Raw genomic sequence first — 11,963 nt, forward strand, 5'->3', positions numbered from 1 at the left:
GCTGTGGAAGTCCGAGGCGTTTCAGGCGCGGCTGGTGAGGGCTGACTCCGAACGAGGCCGACGGTTCTCCAGAGGATCTCTCCGGCTCGGTCCCCCTCGAGGAGCGAGGCGGGGGAGCTAGACTGTGGAGGGTTGCGGCGATCCGGGATCGATGCAGCTCACGGGGCGAGGCGCCGTTCAGGCCTGCGGGGCGTACTACTTCTTAGTACGCCGGGTCGTACTCGTGGATCTGTGGGGGGCGTCGCGTTCTCGGGCAGACGGGTGCAGCACCAGGCTTCCAGTACCACTGTACGGGGAGGCCTCTCTTGAGGTGCGGCACGAGCCTTGGTATGCAGGAGGACAAAGTGAGACAGTCGGGTACGTTGCCACGTACGGACCGTCCGAGGCTATGGGAATGTTCTCCGTGCAGATTCCGGCTGGAGAGATGAGAGGTACACGGTCGCGCTCCGTTAGCGGCGAGGTGACAGGAGAGCAGGCGGCCCGGCACTGAAGCGGAGAGCGACTCAGGGATGAGCGGGGCTCTCTACGGCGGGGCGACCAGGCTCCGAGCTGTCACAACCTGGGAGGGGGCGAAGGCACCCGAGTCACAACTCTGGCGAGGGAATAAGAACTAAGGCCCAACAGCAGACGGGCACAAGCAGATAGAACCCAATGGTCCTGGGGTTCCGTTCAGGGGGCAAGCTCTCGATCAAGCCCTTGAAGATAGTTTCAGGCACAAGTCTTCAAAGTCCTTTCTGGTCTTTTCCTCTCCGTTCTCAGCAAGGCACCACTGCAGGCCAGTCTAACAGGATACAGACTGGTTTCCGTCCTTCAGCTTCTCTTGGTCCTTCTAGTCAGGCAGAGGTTCGTCGTGGTCAAAACTGGATCTGATTTGTAAGGAGCGGAGCTCCTACATTTATACTGTGATTCTTTTGTCTTTGCAGGCCAGGGGGCCTGAGCCTGGTTCAACCCAGTTCTGGAGCACTTTGTTGACAGGACGCTGCCGTCTTCTTTCAGGGTTCAGGGCAGAGACATCAGACGCTCCGCAGGAGGTGGAGCCAGCATTGTGGTGGTGGAGCACAACCCTATTCAGAGTCAAGGACTACCCCGCCCACCCATCCTGGTGTAAGTACCCTATTCACCACCTGGAGCATCAGACTATCCCCGGGAATCTCCCAGCCCTGTCACTCACACAAACCCAGACAGCAGATACACATCCTGGCAGAGGCGGTTGAACAGTTAGGCGAGCAAAGGCTAACTTTCTAAAAGTAGCGTTTGCAAACACAGGATATTAAAATAAACCTTACTAAAGGAAATATTTTATTATTCTGAGTTCAGGCATACTAAACTCGACCTGCTACCGTGTTCCCGGAGCCTGCCGGGGCTATAGCGTGTAATAGCTCTGACAGCTCGTCTGGCCCAAGAGAACAGGTAGCCCTTCAATAGTGAAGAACCAAAAGCGCGGTAATTCACTACTAGGACAGGCCACACTCGAGGCTTGTCCTACCTTACGCTTACAACGCACCCTGCCCATAGGCCTACCATAGGGGTGACTGATATGAAGGTTAGGGAAGGTTCGGGGACTGGCAAGTGTGGGCACTTGCGCAATCAGCGTGCAATACGAGACTGCATGCGGGGTCAGCAATGGCGGACCCGAGACACATCTTTCGAGGCCGCTTCTGTGGGTGGCGCAATCAGCACTGCAAGCCCACCAGCAGCATTTGTATCTACAAGCCCCGGCACTCCTCGTGCACGTTACTGGGGACTGATAGTAAATCAAATAAGCCAATCATGGAAATAAATAGTACATACACTTTACCTTGGGAGCACTTGCACTGCGGCACGGATCGGCCGTGGCGCAGCGCCCTGAGCATCGAATACCAGCAAAACATCGGGGCACATCAGCAAAAAAGAGGAAGGGAGACTCACGCCAAGGTGCCAGGTCTAACAACAAGTAACCAAGGGAAACGGACACTAGCGACACGGGCGAAGGAGAAACGGAGTACGTGAGCATTGTGACATGAGCAAAGGAGGAAACGGAGAATAAGGGTACTGTAACCTTATTGATTTAAAATATAACGACAGTGTAAGGAAAGTGGAGGAGAGTGTAAAAAAAGAAAGAAAGACATTGTGGAGGAGAAGTACTGTTGTGTTTAACAGGAGGAGAGTTAAGTTAAGCAAAGGATTTAATGAACATGGAGAACCATAATGTGCTGTTGCCTCTGATGTTTCTACAACAAAGTGGAGATCCTCCTATACAGTGGGACGAATGGATTGAGATCTTTAAGAATTATATAGAAGCTTTGGATGGGAAGGACTTCAGCGCAACGAGGAAAAAAGCACTATTACTAAGCACATTAGGGAAGGAAGGACAACACGCGTTCACATTTTTACCAGTTGGATTGAATACAGATGGAAGGGCTATCACTAATGTGTATACTGAAGCGAAAGCAAGAATGAAGAAGCAGTACTCGAAAGAAGTGAACATTGTCATGGCTAGGTACAAATTCTATACGCAGCCGCAAAAACAAGATGAGACTGAGAATCAATTCGTGACCCGGTTGCGGTAGTTGTCAATTAAATGCAGTTATGGGACAATGAGGGATTAAATGATAAGGGATTAAATGATAGTGCAATGCAAGAACAAAAAGATGCAGGAGAAGTTATGGGCGGCAAAAAATCCATCCCTTCAAGATGCAATTGATATAGCGAAAGTAGTAGAGGAGTCGAGTGCGTGCATGAAAGAGATGGAGAAGAAAGAGAGTATGAAGGAAAATGGGGGTACGACTGATGTTTCGTGTGTAACTCAAGAGGATGTTGCGGTGTTAAGTAAGAAAAGTAATGAAATAAATGAGAGGAATGTGAAGCGATACAGTAGTGGATATAATAATGCGGATAGGTATAGATACCAAGGGAAAATGTGTAGCAGGTGTGGGAGTACGTACCACACTGCGGATTACAAGAAATACTTTGCTTTAGATAAGGAGTTTAAGAAATGTGGGAGGAAGGGCCACTTTTATAAAATGTGTAAGTCAATAAATAATGAGAAGGTTGCTGTAGTAGAAAGCAAAAGGGAGCGTAATAACACGGAGGTGAATGTGGAAGGTGCAAATAAGATACTATGTTTGGGGGATGGAGGTACACAAGAAATGGAACCAGGGAGGAAAAATAGATCGAAAGCAAAGTTTATCATAGATAAGAAAGAAATAGAATTGATGGTGGATTCGGGATCATTTTGGACCATCATTCTGGAGTGGTTGTTTAAAGAAAACTGGAAAGATGTGAAGTTGTCACCCAAAGACATTGATCCGTGTGGGTATCAAGGTCAAAGGATTGATATAATTGGATATTTGCTGACCGATATTGGGTTTCAGGGACGTTGTGTACGTGGGAAAGTGTATGCTGCTCAGTCAGGACCACCAATACTGGGGCATCAGTATGATTTGAACATTATGATTAATCCCAGGGCAACGAACCAGGTGATGGTTGTCGATGAGATAACTACTGAGTCGATAGTTGAAGGGATGCCTAACTTGTTTTCAGAAGACATCGGTGAATTAAGGGGTTATGTACACAAGATCATGCTAAAAGATAATACAGTCCCTATGCAACATAAGGTTAGGAAGGTACCATTTATTGCGAGACATGAGGTCAAGAAGCTGTTGAGTGAGATGCTTGAGCAAGGTGTTTTCGAACAGACAGAGACATCCAGTTGGGTTTCACCAGTGGTGATCACGACCAAATCGGACGGCAATTACAGATTTTGTGTGGATTTGCGCACATTGAATCAGAACATAGTTGTGGATAATTTCCCGTTGCCTAACATAAATGAGTTAGTGTTGTCACTGAAGGGAGGTACGTTTTTCTCGAAACTTGATTTACGCAGTGCGTACCATCAGATTAAGCTGCACGATGAGTCAAAGGCATTGACTGCGTTTATCACTACTGAAGGCGTATTTCAGTTCACTCGTATGCCTTTCGGGCTGGCATCTGCCGCTGGAGTTTTTCAGCGCATGATGGGCTCAGTTTTAAAGGAATAAAAAATGTGGTTTATTTCCAGGACGATGTTTTGTTGTTTGGAGAGACATTAGAGCAACACAATTTGGTTTTAAAGGAGGTTTTGAATAGGATGGAGGAGGAGGGCTCGACCTTAAAAAAAGAAAAGTGCAGGTTTGCAGTAGAGGAAGTTGAGTACTTAGGGTATATCCTCTCTGCAGGAGGGGTTAGGCCTAAGAGAGACCTTTTGGAACCGATAAGGAGGGCGCCGGCGCCAGGTGATAAGGATCAATTGCAATCTTTTTTGGGTCTGATAGAATATTACGCAAAGTTTGTAAACAACTTTGCGGGAAAGACAGAAAAGATCAGGGTGTTGCTAAGGAAAGGATGTAAATTTGTGTGGAGTGATGATCAAGAAAGGACTTTCAATGCGATTAAGAAAGAGATATGTGAGGCGAAAATTCTTACACCGTTTGACACGAAATTGAGATCTGTTTTAACTGTGGATGCCAGTGCTGTTGGTGTTGGCGCAGTATTGGCACAGGAGCATGCTTCTGGTTTGAAAACGGTGGCATTTCCATCAAGGACACTTACGAGTTCAGAAAGGAATTATTCAATTATTGAACGAGAAGCATTGGCAGCTGCGTGGGGTTGTGAGTATTTCAGAATGTACTTATGGGGATTTCGGTTCAGTTTGTTGACAGATCATAAACCTTTAGTAAAGATATTATCCCCTGGTGGTGCAGGGAAAGGATCTGCTAGGTTGGCGAGGCTGGCTGCTAGATTGCAGGAATTTTTGTACATAGTTGAGTATATCCCCGGGTGGAAAAATAGTCAAGCGGATGGTCTGTCTAGGCTTCCTTTACCATGGGAGGAAGTTGATAAACCTGGTCTAGAATCTTTTCAAAGTGAAGGGTCTGTAGCTGCTATTGACGATTTGGTTGAGATGTGTACTGGTGCAATAAATAGAAGTAAATGGAATCTATGTATGGCGATTGATGAAGTTTTGAAAGTTGTAAAAGAGTTGATTAAAAAAGGGGCAAGGCGTGAAAGCACTCTTCCCCTAGCTGTAAGGCCTTATGTGAAAATTTTGGAAGACTTATCCATTCTAGATGTTGAGGGTAACATCCTGATGAAGGAAGATAAATTTATCCCACCTCAAGATCTCAGATTCACCTTGTTCAAGTTAGCGCATGAGGGGCACTTAGGTCAATCACTCACTAAGAAAAGGGCGGGAGAGCATTTTTGGTGGCCAACAATGGACCAACAAATCTCAGAATGGGTAGAGAAGTGTGCGGAATGCTTTGAGAGTGAGAAAAGGTTGAAAGTAGGTAGCCAGGGATAGTGTGGTAAAATTGACAATCCGGAGTTGCCTTGGCACACTGTGTGTTTGGATTGTATAGGACCATTTCATACTTTGGGTCAAGACATGAGATTTGGTTTAGTTTTGATTGACGTAACGTCGAAGTGGTTGATTGTGAAATTTACAAGGGAGATCACGACAAGGTGTACCATCAAGTTGTTGACTGATATATTCAGGGAAGAAGGTTACCCAGTGAGATTGATAACCGATAATGGAAAGCAATTAACTTCGGAAGACATGGTGAAGTTTTTGGATATGTGTGGGATTGTACATACCAGAACATCGTTGTACAACCCACAGGGTAATGGTATTGTGGAGAGGGCAAACAGGATGGTGAAGGGTGCAATCCAGATGGCTGTGTCTTCGGGTGGGAATGTAAAAGACATGGTAAATGATTTAGTGTGGGCATATCGGACAACGGAGAACAGTGTTTCAGGGAAGATTCCATTTAATATAATGAGAGGGCGTTTGGCAAGTACCAAACTTGTCCCTGCGTGGATGAAAGAGTCCATTGGTTTAGCGAGTTTTGGGAGTAAAGCCACTAGTGATGTGGATAAGTTAAAGGTGGAAAGGTTTTCAGTTAACGATTGGGTAAAAGTTATACCCGGTCGACTTGGAAACGGTTTAACAAAGTTCAGAGGGCAATTTAAAATAAAATCTGTACATAATAGATTTGTGACACTATATAATGGTGAACACTGGAATGTGCGGAGGGTGGCTTTGTATAAAAAATCTAATAGAAATGAAAGTGGGTGCGAAAATAAGACACAGAGAACATCTCGCATGGTTGGTGTTGACAGTTCTATGTCGGATTCCGTGAAGGATTCACTTCAAAGAGAAAGGTGTCCTCCTAGGCACTTAAGGACTATGTTTGTGATTTAGTGTGAAAGTGTGACGGGGCATGACTTATTTAGGTAGTATGTTTGCTTCATTGGTATTCGTTTAGATTGGGGCATGGTTGTTCTTTCTGGTTTAAAAAAATAAAAAGTGTATGTGCTTTGTATTTGGTCTAGGAAGAGAAGAGGATATGTTGTATTCTCTCATCTTTTATTCTAGTGCTTTTCACTTTAAATGGAACATTCTGTTTGGTTTCCATGTTATGATGAAGCTTCTTGTCTGACCATTCTAACCTGTCAGTTGCTTGCTAGCTTTTGATGGGAACACCAGTTATTCTCTTGTACTTGAAAAAAATACTCTATTTGTTTGCAGTACATTCCTAGCAGTCCAGCTTCGTTTATAACAAAATACTCAAGGATTACAGTCTGTGTCTACAGTGTCTCAGTATGTGCCAACTCGCAGTACAGATGTAACGGTGTCATAGTGTATTAATCAATACAAGAGTTTTTTTTGTAGAGCACGCGTCCTGAATTCGCTTATTTGAAAGCGCTCCTTTATGTTGTGATGAAGAAAGCAGGCTCGGTGAAATAACACATTTGCTTAGGATCACACAATTTGGTGAAGCCGGGACTGATCCTGGGTTTTCTAGTTTCAGATTGTGTAAATCCAGCACTAGATGATGCCGACCACATTTTCCTATTCTATATCGCATTCTAATAGCACAATAACTCTTTGTCTCCCGTTCTTGGCACCAGACGTTACACCAGGCGTGTCTCGGTTTGGGCGCAAGGGTTCATGAGGGCTCGAGATGAGCCAGCGCCAGGCATCTGCCTCGAGCCACCAATGGCTCGGCTCGCGATGAGCCAAGCTGCTGCCTCGAGCCACCAGTGGCCCGGTTCGCGATGAGCCAAGCGTCTGCCTCAAGCCACCAGTGGCCCGGCTCGAGATGAGCCAGAGCCAAGCATCTGCCTCGAGCCATGAGTGACCAGGCTTGCGATGAGCCAAGCGTCTGCCTCGAGCCACCAGTGGCCCGGCTCGAGATGAGCCAGAGCCAAGCATCTGCCTCGAGCCATGAGTGGGCCGGCTCGTGATGAGCCAAGCGTCTGCCTAGAGCTATCATTGGCTCGGCTCGAGTTCAGCCAAGCATCTGCCTGAAGCAATCAGTGGCTCAAGCTCACCCAGAGCCAAGCATCTGCTTTGTGCCATCAGTGAGTTGCCCACCTCTACTTCAGGGGCTCACACGATGAGGCGGGCAGCGCTTGCTTCAACAGCACCCCACAGCAAGGCGACGAGTAGACCAGTGGCGTCACTAGGGTTGGTGTCACCCAGTGCGGGTAAAGGTGTCACCCCCTCATGACAGGAGGGAAAGACAGGCAGAGGGGTGTGTATGGGTACATGTGTGAGGGAAAGGGAGGAGAAGCGAAATGATTTGACACTGCCTATTAAACAAAGATTACTTTGGACAGAGCTCCGAGCTCGAAGTTGCCTGCGCAGTTTGCCTGTTCACGTTTCTTTTTCATCATCTGTTCACTAAACCCTGATGCGAACACAGATTAGGATTTTAGCGGCTTTCACTTGTGTCTTACCACATTATTCATCAAAGGGATTTCCTCCTATACAAATCCAATAAACAAGCAGAATAGCCATCGCTGTGTGAGTGCAATCTAAAATAAACACTTCAGAGAGATACTGTAAAAGAAAGTAATGAATACCGACTATGAAAAGTTCAAATTCAAGCGGGCGTGGCAGACAGAGGCTGAATCCGTGGACATGTATTACGCGAGGCTGCGCCGGCTGGCCAGCAGCTGCCCATTCGCCGACCCGCGCGAAGAAATTAGAGACCAGATAATCGTGGGTTGCAAATCGAAGTTGCTTCGAAAGCTCATCCTCAGGCAACCAGGGATCACGTTGGACGCCATTCTTGTCCTTGCTCGTTCCCACGAACTGTCAGACTCTAGAGCCGATGAGATGGAGTTGGCGCTACGGTCTCCCATAGCTCCGCAGGCCGTGCCCAAAATGGCGCCCATCAAGGAGGAAACCGTCGACGCAATACAAAGAAGACCGAGGGGCGGAAAAGCGCGACAGTGGCAACCCCGGGACGCTCAATGTGCCTACTGTGGGGGAGACCATGCAGCGACTGCCGTATGCAACGCAAAAGGAAAGACATGCTCGAAGTGCGGCAGACTCAACCACTTTGCCGCTGTGTGTCAAGGAGGCAGATACAGGCCCAATGCAGCGAGGTCGCGAGGCGGATATGGGTCTCGGTCAGCAACATCCAGAGTAAGACAATTATCTCTAGAACAAGAGCACCCACCCCCAGACACGCAAGCCCAGGGCCGGAAGCCGTATTACGAAGATGAAGAGGGCGATGAGGTATACGTGGTATCCTATGTCAGCAGGATCGCCACCAGGAAGAGACCGCCACCAATGTGCACGATATCCGTCGAAGGCTCCGAAATCAGAGCACTTATCGACACGGGAGCCTCTGTGAACGTCATGGACTCTGACCAGTATGACCGCATGTCGCCTAAACCAACCCTCAACCCGTCAAACACCCGGATATACACATACGGAGGCACGGAACCCATGCCGCTACGCGGCGTCATCAGCACCACCATTCAGAATGGCGAATACACGACAGAAGCCCGGTTCCACATAACCGAAGGAAAAAAGGGCACACTGCTCAGCTGCAACACGGCGGAAGATCTGGGACTGTCTTATTTGCCAACCAAGTCCACCAATCACACGGCGACACCATGCTCGAGGAGTTCCCTGCGCTCTTCAGCGGCCTCGGAAAGCTCAAGGGCAAGAAAGTCAAACTGCACATAGACACTTCCGTCCGCCCTGTCGCCCTGCGGCATTGAAGAGTGCCATTCAACCTCCGCCCTCAGGTGGAAGAAGAGCTGAAGAAGCTCGAAGACCTCGATGTTATCGAGAAAGTGTCGGGACCGACTCCATGGGTGTCCCCACTGGTGGTAGCCCCAAAACCCAAGCAGCCTGGCGCCATCAGACTGTGCGTCGACATGAGACTGCCAAACACCGCGGTGAAAAGAGAGCGCCACATCACGCCCACCATGGACGATATTGTCGCGGACCTCAACGGGGCGAAGTGGTTCTCTAAACTCGACCTCAACGCGGGTTACCACCAATTGGAACTTGAACAAAGCAGCCGATACATCACGACATTCTCCACCCATGTCGGACTCAGGAGATACAAGAGACTCAGCTTCGGAGTGTCGTCAGCGGCCGAAGTGTTTCAGAACGCGATAAAGGAAGTTCTGTCAGGGCTGAGCGGGGTCATCAACTTGAGTGATGACATCCTTATATACTCGAACACATTGGAGGAACACCATGCACACCTGCGGGCCACCCTGAAAAGACTACAGGAGCACGGGCTAACCCTCCACAGAGAGAAGTGCTCATTCTATCAAGAGGCTGTAGACTTCTTCGGCTACCGATTCACGCGCGAAGGGCTCCAGGTCGACCCAAAGAAGGCGGAGGCCATCCAGAACGCCAGCACGCCCAGGAATCCCACCGAAGTGAGAAGCTTCCTCGGAATGGCCACGTACTGTGGCCGATTCATACCCAACCTAGCCAACCTAGCCGAACCCCTTCGCGCACTAACGAGACAGGACCAGGAATGGGAATAGACGTGCGCAGCAAACCAAGCCTTCCAGGAGATCAAGGCAAGCCTTCTGGACAAGGCCACGATGGCCTACTTCCAACCGCGCAGAAAGACCGAACTAGTCGTAGATGCGAGCCCAGTTGGTCTTGGCGCAGTTCTGCTCCAGGAGTATGGACAGAACGAATGGAAGCCCGTCGCATATGCAAGCAAGGCTCTAATGGACACCGAGACTCGATATGCTCAAATCGAGCGGGAGGCGCTAGCCATCAAGTGGGCCTGCCACCACTTCCACTTATATCTCTGTGGACAACCTTTCACCATCGTGACCGACCACAAGCCACTCCTACCCCTGTTCGCTGGGTCATCCCGGCTTGCTCCCCCGCGGATTGAACAATGGGCCGTCCAGCTACAAGGCTATAACTTCAACTTGGTTTTCCGACCGGGCGCCCACAACCCGGCGGACTATCTGTCCAGACACCCCGATGTCACCAAAAAGGCAACCCCGCTGGCAGGTGGCCAGGTGGTGGAGGAATTCGTCCACATGGTGTCCATGGCCGCTTGCCCGGAGACCCTCACCCTGCCGGAGATCGGAGATCGGAGAAGCCACCGCTGAAGATGAGACTCTGGCCCGCGTCAAGAGAGCCCTGGAGACAGGTAGCTGGACTCGGTTCCTGGATGGAGCCCAAAGTCTTCGACCGGAAGTGAGCCAAGCCCGACAACAGCTATGGCAGATCCGCCATGAACTGAGCGTCGGCGATGAAGGCATCATACTGCGAGGGCATCTCATTGTGGTACCTGCAAGCCTCCAACAACAAACACTTGCGATTGCCCACACTGGCCACCAGGGAACAGCTAAGACAAAGGCCCGGCTACGCCACAAAGTATGGTTCCCAGCTATGGATCGCATGGTGGATGACATGGTGCGCTCCTGCCATGCCTGCACCATCACAGGGTCAGATCCAGCTCCGGCCCCAGTCATCACCGAAGAGGCAGTGACAACACCCTGGACTCAACTGAGTATAGACTTCGGGATCTTCCCAGACGGACGGCACATGTTGGTAGTTGTGGACTCTTTCTCGAAGTTCCCCGTTGTGGAATTGCTACCTTCCACAGCGTTCGGGCCCGTCAGAAAAGCATTGGACCACATCTTCGCCACGATGGGACTCCCAGAGGAGGTGAAGTCGGATAATGGACCCCCTTTTCAAGGGCGTGAGTTTCAAGCATACCTGGAAGGACTGAGGATTAGACACCGCAAGATCACGCCGCTGTGGCCTCAAGCGAACGGCGAAGTGGAGAGACTCATGCGGACTCTCAACAGGGCACTCCGCATTGCCGTCAATGATGGAAACGATCTGGAAGCGGCGCTAGACCAATTCCTGAGTGCCTACCGACAGACCCCGCATAGCACCACCCATTGCGCACCGGCACATGTCCTATTCAAAAGAGCACCAAGAGGCAACATCCCCGCGTCATCCGCGTGGGTCCCAGAAGAGAGAGATGGTGCCGCCATCCAGGCACGGAGAACTGTCACGAACCAGAAAGCCAGTGACAAGAGACACGCAAGACACCCCGGGTTGAAGGAAGGAGACACCGTCGTGATACTCGATCGACACCCTGGGTGGAAATTCAGAACCCCATTTGAACCGGACAGATGGATCGTGGAAAAGATCCAAGGGACAATGGTGACTGCCCGTCTCGGCCAACAGACCGTCACACGCAACGTGCCATGCTTCAAAAAGATAGGGAGACCGGATGGGGCTCCCAGGGACGTCGATGAAACCATCGAGGCCGGACCTGGCGGTCAGGATGATGCCAGATAAGGGGGACCAAGACTCTGATACCCTTCCGAACCCTGACCAGCCACGAGAAGACAGACGACATCTTGTCAGGCCCCAAAGTGAGATGCCCGGGGATACCCCTTCCATCCGAGGCGATGAGACAGCCCTGGCTGGAGCTGTTGGATCTCCCGTCCGACACAATCACCGATATCACCTGCGGCCCAACCCAGGGCCCAGCCAAAGAATCCGAGACTTTGTGTACACATCCCCTTAGCCAGGGGCATGAGCAGTCTAGGACATAATCTAAATTGAAGGAGGGATGTAGAGAGCCACCCGGCCTCTTACCTACTTTGTAACAACTTGCACTCACGCACGCCTTCACCCT

This window comes from Lissotriton helveticus, chromosome 7 (assembly GCF_964261635.1).
Source record: "Lissotriton helveticus chromosome 7, aLisHel1.1, whole genome shotgun sequence".
NCBI classification, from domain to species: Eukaryota; Metazoa; Chordata; class Amphibia; order Caudata; family Salamandridae; genus Lissotriton; species Lissotriton helveticus.